We start from the raw sequence: 17,338 nt of genomic DNA on the forward strand, positions 1-17,338 counted from the left end.
AGGGAGGAAGAAGGGACTGGCGTTGTTTAGAGAAAGGAGGAAAGAAACTAGGAGCAGGATCGTGGAGGGATGAAATGAAGTAATGCGTTTCGAGGAGCCTTCCTTAGGAGCTTGGACTTCAGCTTGAGGGGGCAAGGAACTCTTGAGATGCTTTAAATGACAGAGAGCTGGGCTGAGGCTTGCGTTTTAGAAAGACCCCTCGGGTGACTGAGTGGAACACTGCTTGGCAAAGGGCAGGGTGGGAGGGAGAGAGACCACCTGGGAGGCCGGGAGAGTCCAGGTGAGAAAGGATGAGGACCTTGCTGGAGTGGTAGTAGGAGAATGAGAGGCCACATGAATTTGAAGACTATTTAGACATGAGATCCCAGCACTTGCTGAATGGCTGGCTGTGTGTGTGATATGTGGGGCCAGTGGCGGAGACTGGGATGCAGGATGACTCCCAGGCACCAGCTAGATGGAGGTACCGTTTGATATGTGATACAGGAGATGGAGGAGCTGGCTTTGGAGTGAGTTAGGTTTGAGATGTGCTCATTTTGAACTGTCTATGCTAAAATTTAGCAGACCATTTGGATATAAAAACTAAAGGTCAAGAAGCAGGTTGCATTAAAATCTCGGAAGGGTGTGTGAATCAAAATCAGGGAGAATGGGCTGAGTTCAGGTTCCCGATATGTCTGTTTTCAAAATGGTTGGAGAAAGGACCCACAGGGAAGACAGACTGGAAACTTCCTTTTTTCATGTTTTTTGTTTTGTCTTGTTTGTAAATTTATCTTTATTGTTGAAAGTATTACATATGTCTCCTTTTTCTTCCTCATTGACCCCCTCCACCCAGGCCAGCGCCCTGTCCCAGGGTTTCACCACACTATAGTCTGTGTCCATGGGCTTTGCATATAAACTCTTTGATTAATCTCTCTCCCCACTCACCTGCCTTCCCTCTGAGATTCATCTGTCTGTCCTATGTTTCTATGTCTTCGGATCTATTTTGTTCACCAGTTTATTTTGTTCATTAGAGTCCACATATGAATGAGATCATATGATACTTGTGTATCTCTGACTGGCTTATTTTGCTTAGCATAATACTCTCCAGGTCCTCCATGCTGTCTCAAAGGGTAAGAGGTCCTTCTTTTTTACAGCTGTATAGTATTCCATGGTATACATGTACTACAGCTTTTTAATCTACTCATCTACTGATGGGCACTTGGCCTATTTCCAGATCTTAGCTATTGTAAATTGCGCTGCAATGAACAAGGGTTGGGGTGCATTTATTCTTTCTGATTGGTGTTTCAGATTTCTTAGGATATATTCTTAGAAGTGGGATCAGTTCTGTATTTAATTTTTTGAGGACACTCCATACTGTTTTCCATAGTGACTGCACTAGTCTATATTCCCACCAGCAGTGCAATAGGGTTGCCTTTTCTCCACATCCTCACCAGCACTTGTCATTTGTTGATTTGTTGATGGTAGCCATTCTGACAGGTGTGAAGTGATACCTCATTGTTGTTTTAATTTTCATCTCTCGGATGATTAGTGACTTTGAGCATGCTTTCATATGTCTCTTGGTCTTCTGTATGTCCTCTTTGGAAAGTGTCTATTTAGGTCCTTTACCCATTTTAATTGTATTGTTTGTCTTCCTTTTGTTAAGTTGTATGATCCGTATATATTTTGGATATTAACCCCTTATCAGATGTAGCATTGCCAAATATGTTCTCCCATACAGGCTCTCTTTTCTTTTTTTTATGTTTTTTTTTCTATGCAGAAGCTTTTTATTTTGATGTGGTCCCATTTGTTTATTTTCTCCTTAGTTTCCTTGCCCTAGAGGAGATGTATTCGTAAACGTATTGCTATGAAAGATGTCTGAGATTTTGCTGCCTATGGTTTCTTCTAGGATTTTTATGGTTTCACCATGGCTTACATATAAATATTTTATCCATTTTGAGTTTATTCTTGTGTATGGTATAAGTTGGTGGTCTAGTTTCATTTTTTTTTTGCATGTACCTGTCCAATTTTCCCAACACCATTTATTGAAGAGACTGTCTTGACTCCATTGTATGCTCTTGCCTCCTTTGTCAAATATTCATTGAGCATAATGACATGGGTCAATTTCTGGGGTCTCTGCTCTGTTCCATTGATCTATATGTCTGTTCTTGTGCCAGTACCATGCTGTTTTGATTACAGTGGCTTTGTAGTATAACTTGATATCTGCTATTGTGGTTCCTCCAACTTTGTTCTTTTTCAAGATTGCTGAGGCTATTTGGGGTCTTTTGGTACCATATAAATTTTTGGAGTATTTGTTCTAGATCTTTGAAATATGCTATTGGTGTTTTAATAGGGATTGTATTGAATCTATAGGTTGCTTTGGGTAGTATGGGCATTTTAGTGATGTTAATTCTACCAATTCATGAACATGTTATATTTTTCCACTGTTTTTATCTTCCTCTATCTCCTTTTTCAATGTCCTGTAGCTTTCCAAGTACATGTCTTTTGGCTCCTTGGTTAGGTTTATTCCTAACTATCTTAAATTTTTGTTGCAATGGTAAATGGGACTACTGTTTTAGTTTATTTTTTCTTAGAATCCATCTTTGATGTATAAAAATGCCATCGATTTCTGGGTATTAATTTTGTGTCCTGCTGCACTGCCAAATTCATTTATTAAATATAGTAGTTTTTTGGTGGAGTCTTTAGGGTTTTCCATGTATAATATCATGTTATTTGCAAATGAGAGTTTTACTTCCTCCTTTCCAATTTGGCTGCCTTTTATGTTTTCTTCTTTTCTGATTGCTATGGCTAGGAATTTCAGTACTATGTTGAATAAGAGTGGTGAAAGCGGACATCCCTGTCTTGTTCCTGTTCTTAGAGGAAATCATTTTAGTTTTTGCCAATTGCATATGATGTTGGCTGTAGGTTTGTCATATATGGCCAGACTGGAAACTTTCAAAGAGGAAGGGGAGTCAGGAGAAAATGTGTCTCAGAGGTCAGGGGAGTAGAAAGAGTTCTGAAGGAGGAAGTGGTCACAAATATCAAATGTAGCAGAAGGTCAATAACACAGAGAACTGCAGAGCCTTTGGAGAAAGAAATAAGAGAGATCAGATGGTAGATGGTAAAGGGGAGCATAAAGTCAAGCAAGATGTCTCAGAGGAGGGAAACTTAAGCAGCTTAATAGGCTGAGCTAGAACCACCAGCTGGGAGGGAGAGGTTACAGACACAGAGAAGAGAAAGAGGGTGACTGATAGAGGGAGGGAAGAAATGGAATAGATGGAGTCAAGAACACGCCTGATGGGCTCATGGTGAACAACAGAGTGAGACACAATCCTCTGCTGTTGGAGGGACAGGTAGAAAGGGTGACTGTGATGTCAGTCCTATCGTAAGGAAAGAGTGAGAGCTGAAGTCTTATTGCCTCATGGCCTCAACTCTTAGTTGAAGTTGAGCTCAGCCAAGGTTGAAGGTCATGGGTTTGTGTGGAGTGAGCCTTAGGATTGTTGGGGTTTCTCTGAAGATCTCAGATTCCGGCTCCCTGGATGTAGAAAAGAAGAGGGTGGGTGAATTAATATCATATCTTCCGAGTAAGTTTAGCAGAAGGATATGGGCTCAGATTCAGAATGGCAACACACTAGCTCATATGCTCAACCATGGTTCCAGAAGTGCTGGGAGGAAAGAATGAAGCTCAGGAGGGGCTGATAGACCAAGAAGATGTGGATGCATGAAAGGACAGCAGGCAGGGGCCAGGAGCCAGGGAGCGAGAGTGTGGGTAGGTGAGTGGGTGTAGGCAGAAAGGAGCTCCTGCTGTGTACTGTGTCAGAGGAAGCTGAGTTCCCCGTGGGGCCAGGGAGCAGGCAGGTGATGTGGAGCATAGATACAGGTTGCTGGAGTTCGGAGGTCAGTGTACTTTGAGGCTGGAGCATTGAGGGTGTTGTCACGGGATAGGAGTAGGTGGCTTTGAGGACTGTGGTAAGCTCTGAGGTGAATTAGTGGTATATGGCAGCAGAGTTGTACATCCCAAGGTTCCTAAACATGTTTGATTATAAGGACATGTGGGGTCTTATTAAACACGGGATCTCTAGCTCTCCCCCTGGATCTTTGCAATCCAGGCATATAGGAGAGTTCGCCAGATGACGGTCATGCTTAGGCAAGTTTGAGAACATGGATATCGGGAAGGGGTAAGCCTCCAAGGGAGGAGGAGCAAGCTTTAGAGAAGGATGGGTGAAGGAAAGGTTTGGAAGATGCCCTGAGAAGGGAGCAGGGAGAGTTGGGCCAGCTAAGAGGAGAAGCGTGCAGAGGGATGAAGCAGAGAATCCATGCCTGGAGGGCTCACCTTTTGAGTGTCCACTGAAGATCCCCCCAGAGAGTCTACTGTGGAAGGATTGCAGCAGACTCAGCTTCTGTGCCCGAGGGAAGACTGAGCAGCAAGCCCTGGGACAGCTAAGCGCTGAATCATCTGTGGGTCTGGGTTTGGATTCTCTCTCCTCGGAGGAGTCTCACCTATAAATAGCAGGATGGTTGGAGCTTGGACCCGCTCCTCTGCCACTCTTCCCTTTTCCTGTCCTGTGCCCTCGTCGTCTGGCTGTCATCCGGGCGGGTCCCAAGAGCAAATGGCCAACTTGCCTCCGTTTCAAACACAGAGGTGCTTTATCAAGCTCCCTCATCTCTGTTTCCAAACAGAGCCAGTAGAACGCTAACAGGATGGATTTTGCACAATCCCCCAAACCTGATGGGCTTAGATAATCCTCCAGGACTGTGGTGATGATGTGGGGGGGGGGGGCCTCTTTTGCCCCTTGGTGATTCATGCAGAGCATCTCCTGGTCCTGGAGCTGGCACCAGACGGACACGTACTGGAGTTGCCATGCACCAGCATGGTGAGATTTAGAGGCACCAAAGACACCCTGCCACCCTCTTCCCCACTCAGCTGAGTATGTCTCTCACCTGAAATTCCACAAGGAGGCGGGTGAGGTTGAAGCAGCCAGGTACGAAGGGAGGGACCCTGGGCTTTAGAGTCCCTGTCAGATCCGTATTCCAGTCCTCCGACACTTTCTAGACACAACTTAACTTCACAGAGCCTCCGTTTCCTCATCTATAAAGTAGGGCAAATAATACCTCAGGTACTGTTGTGAGGATTAACAGGTAAAGCAGCCCTAGTTGGTTTTGCTCAGTGGGTAGAGTGTCAGCCTGTGGACTGAAGGGTCCCAGGTTCGATTCTGGTTGGGCGCATGTACCTCGATTGCAACTTCAATATCTGGGCCTGGTCAGGGCCCATGCAGAAGGCGGCCAATCTATGTGTCTCTCTCATCATTGATGTTTCTATCTCTCTCTCCCTTTCCCTTCCTCTTTGAAATCAATAAAAAATATATTTAAAAAAAACAAAAACAGGTAAAGCACACACAGTGTCAATAATAGGTGCTCGAGCAACAGGCAGGCATGGCCGGTCACCAGGTCATCCTGGGTCACTGTCAGCTACTCTCTGCACTGAGAACCCAGAGCAAATGGGAGAGGGACAGTGAGGGAGGGGGAGGGAGAGCGCAGGGGTGAGAGTCCCTGGGGCTAGGGGTGATAAGTTTCTGACCCCATTAGTTAAGTCAGCAGAGTCCATGTTTACAGAAGCGCCTTCCCTTCCCTTTATTTTACCTTTGTTACCAAAGGTGGAAACAGTATAATAGTATTTCTGCATCCAGTGCCTCAAGGCCAGGGCCACCTGCTCTGCTGCCCCAGCACCTTGTCTGGTGGCGGGGAGTGGACGGGGAGGGAGGGAGGGAGGGAGGCACGCTCTAGGTGTGGGTAACAGCATGCTCTGAATTAAGAACAGAAACCACAAGTCTAGTCACCTGGAGCACAGTCTCCAAGAAAGGCCAGCATGACTCACTTCAGAATATGGAGAATTATTCACTAATTTCCTTCCACGTGGTGCCTTTGTCACTGCCTGGTCACGCAGGAGGAAGAGCTCCCCGGCGCCCTCAGGGCGTAAGTCCTGACACAGAGGAGGTCACGGGGAGTGCACAGGGGCTGAACTTCCCGGAAATGCTGACCACCAAGCCTTCTGCCTCCCACTCCCTCAGATGGTCCTAAACAGGAGGAGGTTAGGGCTGCCTGTGGTTTACCCGCCTTATGCCTAGAACAGGAAAAGGGACTTTCTTTCCCCCAGACCGAGGAGGGTGATGACTGGTGCATTTCCCCCCCCCCCCCCCCCCCCCCCCCCCCGCCAGAGGATTGCTGAGCCAGGCAGCGCCTCTCCAGCCCGTCACCTGGGCGGCTAGTGAACATTCGGGCTCTGAGTCAGTCTGGGGTGGAGTGGAGGTTCCGCATTTCTGACAAGCCCCCCAGGCGGGGGGTGGGGGATGGCGAGGCTGCCACTTCCAGACCACAGGGCACGTGGACCTCAGGGCTCACACCTAGGAACCTGTCTGCGTGGTTTCCTTGAAGGGGGGAAACTCAAGTGTGCATGGAGGCCTAGACTGGTTTCTGCCCACCCCCACCGCAGACTCCCCCACCTCCACCCTGGGTTGAAACTCCCATCAAAAGTCCACTTCACAAATAGCTGTTGAATGCCAGGCACTGCGCTAACAAGAGAGCTTGCTTCTTTCAAGCCTCTGCTATTCCAGGCCCTGCTCAAGCTACTCCACCCAAACTCCCCTGCTCTCTCTGAGAAACAGGGTTCATGCTGGGAGGGGACATAGATAGTAAGTCAGGGAGTCCAGCCGAGGGGCCTCCACATCTTAGCTGTGTGAAGTTGGCTGGTTACCCTGCCTCTGATTTTTCATCTGTAAAATGGGCTTAATAACCTCCACCTCTCTGGGTTGCTGAAAGGATTAATTGAGATGATGTGTGGAAAGCTCTTAGTCCAGCACAGGTAGACATAGCTATTACTCAAACGTAGTTTATTTCCTACCACAGACCCTTTGGTGCTCTGTCTGTCACTGCACCAATTCTAAGTGTGCCTGACTGTCTTCTTACTACTTGGGAACCTAGGTACTGTCAGTAGGGTCATTCGAAGAAGTTTCAACTGGTCACCATCCAAGAGGAATGCCCCTCACCAACGGAGAGGAAGGGAGAGAGAGAGAGAGAGAGAGAGAGAGAGAGAGAGAGAGAGAGAGAATGTGTGTGTGCTGGAGAGGGAGGAAAAGGCCCAATTGATGACTTCGCCCAGCCCTCAACTTGCTGTTCTAGCTGCTCTTGGGATGGGGATTGAGGTGTGCGACAAGCACTTCAATACTGATAGTGCCGTAGCACAGATTGGAAATAACTTATTTTTAAAATAAACTGACATACACAAGATTCTCTAGTATACTACCACTTTTATACATTTACTTTCCAAAAGGGCTACTTAAAATTTTATTAGCTTTTTATCATGGCATTTTCCAAGCCTACACCAAAGTAGAGAGGACATTGTAACAAACCCCAGCTTTAATAATTATCCACACTTTAGCAATCATAGGGTCTCTGACTAAAGGAAAAAGTTGTGGGATCACACCTCCTGCTCATGCCCCGGATCACACACCCCTGGCACTCACATGCGAGAGAACGTGCGTGTCTTGTTGGAAAAAAAAGGCTGAGAATGCTGGGTTTTTCTGATCCATTTCTGGTTGTCATCTCTTCTCTCCGGAGAATGGTAATGACCCCTGCCTGGCAGCGACTGACTGAGCCTGAAAGTGGGTGGCACAGTAGGAGCTTCACAGACAATCCTTCCTTGGCTCTACCCAGAGCCCCAGTGCCCTTGAGTCAAGACTGAGGAAGGATCAGGCAGAGGCAAGGGGCTGTGGAGCCCAGAGCAGTGAGCAAGGCTCACTCTGGACCCTCCCACCTGCCCGCAGCCACCTGCCTGCTCAGGTCACCTGTCTCCTCCACGATGCTTGTCCTGTTTTGAAGAACAATGACTCTTGTGAAGATAAGGACCACAAACAGCTGGAGAGAAAGGAACAGGGTAATCTGATCTTGGGCTGCGTAGTCCCCACAGGGAGGGGCTCTGTCACACTTGTCAGTGCATCAGTTTAGCTCTAACGTATGGAGGAGGCCATGGCCATGACGCAGACGCAGCAGCACGTGGACTGATGGAGCATTCCCCCGGGGGGAGGGGGGGCCATTAGGACCATCCTCCTAACATTTCTGTAGCGCTTTCCTTCTGAGCGGCTGCAGTTACCGCTTCCCAACCCTGATATCCTGCCCCCAACTCAGGCAGTGTGTGTCATGGGAAAGAGGGTGGAATGTGACATTAGCAAATCTAAACTTCAGTCCTGGCTCCGTCGTTTAATTGGTTCAGTGACCTCGGGCCAATCCCTGGACTTTAATACCATCATTCTAAAAATGAGATATTTTCCTCCAGAATTTTCAAAAACCCATATAAATGCTATTAATATTAGTCTCTTAACTGGACCAGTTTCAAGCAAAACTGTGAAGAAGGTGGTTATGTCAACGTGTTCTATTTTCTGGTCTAAGCCAATTCCCGCTTATTTCCAAGTCCTCCTCCTCCACTTACCCTTGAAGCACCAAACAGCCAACCAAGAAAACAGCCAGCGAAAGTTGTACACATTAAAGGGCTGGTCATTTTATCTCAATAGAGGAAGTCGTCTGTATGTAGCAATGCTCACTCAGGGCCTGGGCTGAACACATGTTGTGTAGTCCTCACAATAGTCTCACGAGGTATGTGACGATCGCTCCCCATGTTACAGCTGGGGAAGCTGATCTACAGGTCAGACACGCACTAAGAAGCCTGCAGCTGATCAGCAACAGCTGAGATCCACATGCAGACGTGTCCAGTGCTAGAAGCAGGTTACTTGTCCGTTAATGTAACCTTTCGGAGGCACCATCGCCTAATGACTAAGAAGGGCACAAGTCTGAGCTAGATGGTTTGGGTCCAAAGCTCGGCACCTTTACATGTTACTGTGTGGCCTGGGCAGGGACCATGTCCCCATCTACAAAAGAGGGTAAGACCCGTGCCGTCTCACAGGACTATCGTTGGAGTTCAATGCGTTAATAAACATGAAGCTCATAGTAAGCACTATGTAAATTGCCTTTAATTATGAAAGCAGCCAGCGCTCATTGGGAAAAAATGCAGCTTAGAATAACATGAAGGAAAAAGCAAAGTCCCCTCTTGCTCACAGGTCAATCCCACCTCTCCAACAGTTTAGCGGGAGGAAATTCTCTGAGACGTTTTGTACATGTAGACACGTCATCCCACATGAATAGATGGTTGTTATTTTTACATTCATGGAGCAACGTGCTTTTTTCACTTAATGTTTCACAGATACCTTCCTGTGTCGGTACCTTGGTCTCACTAGCTGCGTAGTGTGTGCCATAGCGTAGATATGCTCTAATCTCTCACTTAGTCATTCCTCTGTGGGTACATCCTTTTTTTTTTTTTTTTTTTTTTTTAACTGTGAACAATGCTGCCACGAATATCTTCGTGTGTACAGGAGAGTGAGTGTTCCATAGGAAAGGTTCCTGGAAGTCGAGTTGTTGGGCAAAGGGCGCATTCCAAGCTAGTGTTCTGTTTAGTCGTTCATTAAGGATTAACATTGTTTTTGGGAAGAAAAAAAAGAAGACCTATAGAGAGGGGTCAGTGCCTCACACAAAGGAATGAGCAGCTGATGATGGAGGTTTAAGTGAAATATCGCTAGGGAGATTTTAAGGTGAGTGAATACTACCTACATCTCACAAACCATTCTCTTAGACCATTGATTCTCAACCTTTTTCATCTCATAGTACACATAAACTAATTACTAAAATTCTGCACCCCACCAAAAAATATGTTATTTTTTGCCAATCTGACAAAATTAAAAAGTATAATTTTGATTCATTCACACAAGATAGCTATTGTTGTGTTGGCTGTTGCCATATTTTTATAATTTAACAATTCAAGGGAAAAGAGGTCAGTGCCCCAGACTAAACAGTCAGGTATGGCATGTTTATAAAATTCTTGGGACACACTGGTTGAAAATCGCTTCTTTGACTGGAAAGCCAAGTCTGCTCTCAATGGTTGAGTGAGTACATCCGAGCCCGTTAGGTTTTCTTCTCAGCCTGGCTCCTCCCATGTAAGGGAGCTGGTAGGCTTCATGTTCCCTCCATTTCCTGTAGCTGCCCAGGTTCCTTCCTCTGCGCTAGAACAGTACTGCTGGTGGCTCGCCTCCACCCTCTTCTGGGGCAGCCTGAACCCTTTCCTGGTCTAACTCAAGATGGCAGCAGGTGGCCATGGCGCTAGTTTTATATACATTTGTTTCCTCTCTTCATTTCCATAGTAAAGCTTCTCCCCTCCTTCCAAAAAAAAACAACACCAAAAACCAAAAAAACCAAAAACCAAACAAACAAAAACACACACACACAAAACTCCTCCCTCTCCTTTATTTTCAGCAGCATCAATAGTCTGTCTCCTAATACTTTTTAATCACTCCCTTCTCTGCATTCCCCTGGCACAGGGGCCTCTGCTGCAGCCAGTCCTCCTCTCACTTTGTATCTATGCTATTTTCTCCTCAAGGATGTACTAGTATGTTCCCGATGATGGACTCGCCTTCATGTCTCCTTAGGCTAGCGATGCTTTCCATATAGTAGGGCCTCAAGGACTTTGTTCTTTAAGTGATGTTGCTAATAATGAAAAATGCATGCTCACTAAACCAAATAAAAAGAACTGTTTCCACAAGGAAATGAAAATAATATGGAATTCCATAACTATCCAGGGACATTTTGGAGTATTTTCTTCCAATTGTTGAATTGTGATTATCTGGTCATCAGATTAAGGAAGTAATGGGGGACCAAGGGTCCAGAGTTTGGCGATAAAAGCAAGCCCTGAAACGGGTTGTTTAGATGTAGACCATTAGGTTGAGGTGCACCTGTGTCGAAAGTGAGCCTGTGTTGTCAAGAACACCATCTCTCATTCATTCATTCATTCATTCATTCATTCAGTAAATGTTTATCGAGGTTCTATCCAGCTGTAGCTCTCCTACAATGACTTCTCTAGCTGATTTGACAGCACTCACACAGGCATTTAGGAAGTTGGGTTGATTTCCCTGCTTGGTAGACTGGGGATTCCCATGACCAAGCCCCTGGCTAGCTCTTCACAGAGCAGGCACCTAGAGGGTAAGGCTCTCAAAACTACTCTAACATTTGCTTCTATGGTCCACATTAGAGCAGCCAGCTTTTTATATCAGTGGAATATTACATATTAACTTCAGGGAATTCTCAGTTTCTCTGTCTACAATTGTTGAAGTTCAGATTTTCTGTTTGGTCTTCATCGATTATAGCTTGAACATCTGGAAGCCATGTAGAATGAAATAGAGAAGTGAGAGCCAAGGTAGGACACTGACTAGAAGACCATGGCAATGTCATGTGACAAGGGTTTGACTGGCCTGTTATCATTTAGGTCTGGGCAAACCTGGAATTTGAAAAGCTACTCTTCCTTGAAGTGCATTTTGCCCAATGCCTCCCCTTTCGCATGTTAACTAGTGATATCACCGGGTGGGACTCAACAAATTACTTTGTGGCAGGAGGGGATTAACCTGAGTTTGATCCCTGACAAGGTCTCTTGCACTGCCCCAAAGCCATCAACTCCATATCACTGATTATGTTGTCTTTTCATTAATATGAAAGCTGGCTTAAAGAGATTTGAATCCTAAAATTGTTTATAGCACAGCCCACATCCATCGCATTATATTTATTTAGCTTATAGGGAGCTTTGTGATATAATCCTATATAATAAAAGGCCAGGGACCATAGGCATAACAACCTTAATGACTGCTTGACCAGTCGCTATGAGGAGCATTGACCACCTCTTGGTTCCTCCCCCCGACCCCACCCACGATCGGTGGCAGGTGGGGTGACAAGCGGCAGCAGGCGGGGTGCACGATTTCGTGTGCTGGGCCTCTAGAACAAAGATAAAAGGGCAAAGGGTCTAAAAGCCTGGCGTTCATTCATACATTCATTCATTCAGTCATCCAATAAATACATACTAACTGCAAATAATGTGCCAGGCCCCAGACTAGGAACAAAACTAAAGCAAAACCAGATATGGACCTTAGAGTCTATAGAGCAACAGAAATTAAAAGGAAAGAACAGATATAAATGTGTAACAGAACTGTGACAAATGCCCGGAAAGAAAGGAGGCTGTAAGGCACATATAACTGAAGTATGTGACCTGCTCTGTGTTTCAGGGAAGGTTTCCCAGAGAACAGGACTTCTAAGCTGGGACTGGTTATTTAATTTCATGGTGCCTCAGTCTTCTCGCCAATAAAATGGGGATATACCACCTCCTTCAACTCACAGAGACATTGTGGGAAGAATCATCATGTACATGAAAGGCTGTAAAAAATGCTCAGTGTACCTAAAGGAGAGTCTGTTGCTCTCCAGTCACAGAGGCAGCTGTTCCCTGGCTCCTATCCCTGTCATCAAGCCAGGCATTACTCAGACACTTAGACTGCAGACCTTTGATCAATTGCCTTCACCCTGCCAGGCCGCTGGGGTCGGATAGACCTGGGGTTAGCCTGGGTCCTGACACTTACATCTAGTGTGAATCTGAGTAAGTTCCTTAACTGCCACAACTCAATTTTCTCATTTGTGAAGTGGGGGCAATAGTCGTCCCAGCTAACTCATGGCTTAAAGCTAATAAAGCACTTAGCAGAATATGTGGCTTGTTGTTGCTAGCTGTTATTGTCATCTTTATCATTGTTAATTATTAACTTTCGCTAATTAGTCCTTGGTAATAACCTGGTCATTTTAGTCCTTTCATTCCCACTGTCACCAGACAGTCAAGCCCTTGTCATGCGCCAATTGCCATGGTCTTCCAGTCAGTGTCCTGCGTTGGCTCTCACTTCTCTATTTCATTCTACATGGCTTCCAGAATGAACTTCCTAAAATAGCAGTGCTTTGCATTTTTCACTTCTTTTCTTTAACATTATCACTGAAAAAAAAAAAATTTGCAGCTCATACCACAAAGAGCTGAGCTTCCTAATATAAAAGGAGGTCCTAGAAAATTGATATAAAAAGAACTACAAATGGATAGAAAAATGTAAGTACAAATTCCAAAAAGGAAAAGCAAATGGCTACTGACCATGAAAAGATGAGCTGCTTCACTTATAAGAGAAATGTGAATTAAAATGCACTAAAATTCATTTTACTTATCAGGTTGACAAAAAAAAATTCAAAGGTTTCATAATACATTCTGGCCAGGGTATGGGGAAATAGGCATTTTCTTATGTTGCTGGGGAGTATAAATTGATACAATCCCTATAGAAGGCAATTTGGCACTATATACCAAAATTTCGAAAGTATATACCCTTTGACAGCAATTTTGTCTCTGGAAATTTATCTTACAGATATACTTGCACACACCAATGACATATGTACAAGTATTATTTGTAGTAGGAAAAGACTGAAAACAACCTAAATGTCCATCAATAGGACACTGATTGAATACATTATGGCACATCTCTTCAAAGGAATAGCATGCATTTAATATGAGAAAATCTACAATATGTGAAAAAAGAGCAAAGTGTAGAACTACAGGTACAATACTAGTATGTTGCTTTTTGTGTAGGGATGGGGGAGTAACACACATACACATAGGAAAACTCTGGTAGGCATACACAATATTAATAGCAGTTGTTACCTATAGAGGGAAGGGATTGGGCAGATGGGAGACAGAGTTAAGAGGGGGACTTCTTACTGTTATACGTTTATATTTCAAGTTGTGAATCTTTGGTAACAACCTGGTCATTTTAGTACTTAATATTCCCTATTCCAAAGATTATATGAAAACACTCCTATTAATGTATTGGGAACCTACTGTGTGCTAGGCACTTGGGAAACAAATGTGAAAGTAGTTGTGATGGAGTGAAAATACCATGGAACTCGAAGTTAAAAATACCTGGCTCAAATTTTGACTCTGCTGCTCACTAGCTATGGGTCTTGACACATAGTAGACATGCAAGAAATATTTGTTGAACGAATTTATGGTTGAAGTTACTTAATCTTCCTGTTTCCTCCCATATAAATGGGCATAAAGATGCTTCTTATCTCACAGGGGTATTATAAAGACAAATAATAAAATGTGTCATCAATTCCAGTAACAGTTAATGGTAACTACCCTATGCGAGGCACTTTCACATTCATTATTTTCTTGCCTCCTCACAGTTACTCACCCACTCACTCACGAGGAAATAGAAGGATTGAGAGGAACAGTGATTGCCCACGGTTTCTCTGGGTGTGAGTTGTCTCCTGGTCGTTCTTTATCGCTACTTCCCCACGATGCACCCACCATGAAGTGGGTGGTGCATCAGGGAATTTTGAAAATCAAGAAACAAAGTAAGTTTTACCACTGATATCAGTGACACCCCAGAATAGCAGAAAGTCAGTAAGTGCATTTCTGGCAATCCGGTTTATAAATACACTAGAGGCCCGGTGCACAAAAATTTGTGCACGCGGGGGGCGGGGTCCCTCAGTCCAGCCTGTGCCCTCTCGCAGTCTGGGACCCCTCGGGAGATAACGACCTGCTGCCTTAGGCCTGCTCTCGGGTGGCAGAGGGCAGGCCCAATCCCTAGGTGCAGCCCCTGGTCGGGCTCAGAGCAGGGCCAATTGGGGAGTTGGGGCGCTGCCCCCTGTCATGCACAGAGCAGGGCGGATCAGGAGGTTGTGATGCCACCCTCAGTCACACTCAGGGTAGGGCCGATTGGGCGGTTGGGGCACCGCCCCCTGTCACACTCAAGGCAGGGTCGATGGGGAGGTTGCGGCACCACCCCCTGTCACACACAGAGCAGGGCCAATCAGGAGGTTGGGGCACTGCCCCCTGTCACTCACAGAGTAGGGCCGATAGGGGATTTGGGGCACCGCCCTCTGTCACACACAGAGCAGGGCGGATCAGGGGGTTGGGGCGCTGCACCCTGTCACACTCAGGGCAGGGCCGATGGGGAAGTTATGGCTCAACCCTGTCACACACAGAGCAGGGCCGATCAGGGGGTTGGGGCGTTGCCCCCTGCCACGCTGATCCCGGTGTCGGGAGGCCTCGCGGCTCTGCTGATCCTGGTGCTGGGAGGCATATTACCCTTTTACTATATAGGATAGAGGCCTGGTGCATGTGTGGGGGCTGGCTGGTTTGCCCTGAAGGGTATCCTGGATTAGGGTGGGGGTCCCCACTGGCGTGCCTGGCCAGCCTGGATGTGGGGGATGATGGCTGTTTGCAGCTGGTCACACACCCTTCCGGGTGGGGGTCCCCACTGGGGTGCCTGTCCAGTCTGGGTGAGGGGCTGAGGGCTGTTTTCAGGCTGGCGGGTGACTGAAGCTCCCAACTGCTCCTTTTTTTTCTTTTTCTTTTTTTATTCTGGGCCAGCTTTAGCTCTGAGGCTTGGCTCCAGCTCTTAGGCCTCCGCTGCTGAAAGCAGGTATCTGGTTTGTTTGGGTTCTATAATCGAGACACTGTTTCAACTCCAGCTCTGAGATCCCGGCTGGCTGAAAGCAGGTTTCTGTGGTCTTTTTAGCTTCTATATTTGTAACAATGTTTCAAACTCCAAGCTCAGAGGCCAGCAGCGGCAGGCGGGAAACGTTGGAGTCCTCCGTCACTGAAGCAAGCAAGCCTCATGTTCGCTTCAAGCTGCCTGGCTGCCGGCCGCCATCTTGGCTGGCAGTTAATTTGCATATCGCCCTGATTAGCCAATGGGAAGGGTAGCAGAGGTACGGCTAATTACCATGTTTCTCTTTTATTAGATAGGATGTACCAGTTGGCCTGTTTGACATTCACTGCACTAAGCACTTTGGGAAAATGCAACAAAAATAAAAAGTTTGTGCTTCTAATGAGATGGGGAAGACAAAAACCAAGCTACAAAAATACTCACTCATGAGGAAAATATAGAAACTCATTCTTAAGTATGATGCATTTAGAAGCTTGCAGACTTGCCAACAGCTCTTCCTCGGGGAATGAAAATGATATAAAATATACTCAACATGGCACAATTTAGAAATTTTTTTATTAGAGTAAAACATACATGCAGAGCAGTGCAAACTGATTATGTTTTTATAAAGTGAGGGACAGCTAACTTTTATAAAATAGGACACTTCTATGGAACCAGCACCTGGATCAAGAAATAGAATACAGGCAGGCCTCATTTTATTGCACTTCACTTTATTGCTTCCAAGATGTGTGGGTGTTCTTTGCTTGTTTGTTTGATTGTTTGCTTTTATAAATTGGAGACAAGACCCTCCACCAGCAAAAAGATGATGGCTCACTTTTTTGTGCTACTCACTTTATTGTGGTGGTCTGGAACCAAGCCCACAATATTTTTGAGGTACAACTGTAGTACCAGCACCTAGAACCCCCTCAGGGTTACCTTTCCATCACTACTACCCCTCAAGACAACCACTATTTTCACCTTTAATATCATAGATATGTACCCATTTGTGTCCAGCTTCTTTCACTCAACATCACATTTGTGACAGTTGTGAATCTTGCTGAGCATAGATGTAGTTCATTCATTTTTATTACCGTATAGTATTCTACACAACTTACTTCTCTTCTGTATATGTGCCATTTGAGTATATTTGGATTATTTCTTTTGGGCTGTTACAAAGAGAGATGCTATAAACATTTTTGAACATGTCTTTTGGAGAATATGTGTATACATCTCTATTGGATATATACCTAGGGATGGAATTGTTACTATAGAGTCACAGGCTACCTGTTAATTTGGCATTAGTAGATAACGTGAAGCAGATTTCTAAAGTGTTATGCAAGTTCTCTAAATTTTAGCCAGTCTGGTGGGTGAAATCACATTGTAACTTCAATGTGCATTTCTGGGATGATTAATAATTGGGCACTTTTTCATATGTTTGTTGGCTTTTCAAAGAAATCTGACTTCTTCCTCTTGAGAAATGCCTGTTGAAACATTCCGGCAATTTCATTTGGATTTTCTGCCTTGTTCTTGCTGATTTATAAGTGTTCTTTATACAAGTTCTTTATTCTGCATACAAGTTCTGTTTTGGATATATGTTTCAATTATCTTTTCTCACTCGGTGGCTTGTCTTTTCACTGATGGTGTACTGATGAACAGGAGTTCTTAATCTAAATGTTGTCTAATGATCTGTTTTGTCCTTTATACTAGTAGTTAGTACAATATGTGCTTTAAAAGTCTTTGCCTACCTCAAAGTCATGAAGATATCTATATATATAAAAGCCTAAGTGACTGAACAACCAAACGACTGCATGACCAATTGCTATGACATGCACTGACCACCAGGGGGCAGATGTTCAATGCAGGAGTTGCCCTCTGTTGGTCAGTGCATTCCCACAGCCAACCTCCTGCAGCCAGCCAACCTCCCATGGCCCCTCCCCCTGGCTGGCCAACCTCCCACGGCCCCAGTTGGCCCTGATCGCCAGCCAGGCCGA

Source organism: Myotis nattereri, assembly GCF_964212035.1.
Source record: "Myotis nattereri genome assembly, chromosome: 3".
Lineage (NCBI taxonomy): Eukaryota > Metazoa > Chordata > Mammalia > Chiroptera > Vespertilionidae > Myotis > Myotis nattereri.